The 606-nt window shown below is 41.6% G+C and overlaps 1 non-coding gene across 1 annotated transcript; it reads right to left on the bottom strand.

The window, feature by feature from the left end:
- Positions 1-271: 271 nt before the first annotated feature.
- Positions 272-379, bottom strand: LOC148572086 (small nucleolar RNA R71). Its single transcript, XR_015880247.1, has one exon. It is a non-coding gene; the product is annotated as a small nucleolar RNA R71 (small nucleolar RNA).
- Positions 380-606: the final 227 nt, after the last annotated feature.

The following is a 606-nucleotide window of genomic DNA, read 5'->3' on the forward strand; positions in this document are numbered from 1 at the left end:
TCAATTAGTTTCTCTGATGCAACAAAACTGCAAGTTTCTTGGACTTCCATCTGAAGATCCTTTTCAGTTCTTAACTGAATTCTTGCAGATATATGATACTGTTAAGACTAATGGAGTAGATCCTGAAGTCTACAGGCTCATACTTTTCCCTTTTGCTGTGAGAGACAGAGCTAGAATATGGTTGGATTCTCAACCTAAAGATAGCCTGAACTCTTGGGATAAGCTGGTCAAGGCTTTCTTAGCCAAGTTCTTTCCTCCTCAAAAGCTGAGTAAGCTTAGAGTGGATGTCCAAACCTTCAGACAGAAGGAAGGTGAATCCCTCTATGAAGCTTGGGAGAGATACAAGGAACTGACCAAAAAGTGTCCTTCTGACATGCTTTCAGAATGGACCATCCTGGATATATTCTATGGTGGTCTGTCTGAATTAGCTAAGATGTCATTGGATACCTCTGCAGGTGGATCCATTCACCTAAAGAAAACGCCTGCAGAAGCTCAAGAACTCATTGACATGGTTGCTAACAACCAGTTCATGTACACTTCTGAGAGGTATCCTGTGAGTCATGGGATGCCTCAGAAGAAAGGAGTTCTTGAAATTGATACTCTGAA

Source organism: Arachis ipaensis, chromosome B3 (assembly GCF_059453495.1).
Source record: "Arachis ipaensis isolate K30076 ecotype BB chromosome B3, ASM5945349v1, whole genome shotgun sequence".
In the NCBI taxonomy this organism is placed as follows: Eukaryota; Viridiplantae; Streptophyta; class Magnoliopsida; order Fabales; family Fabaceae; genus Arachis; species Arachis ipaensis.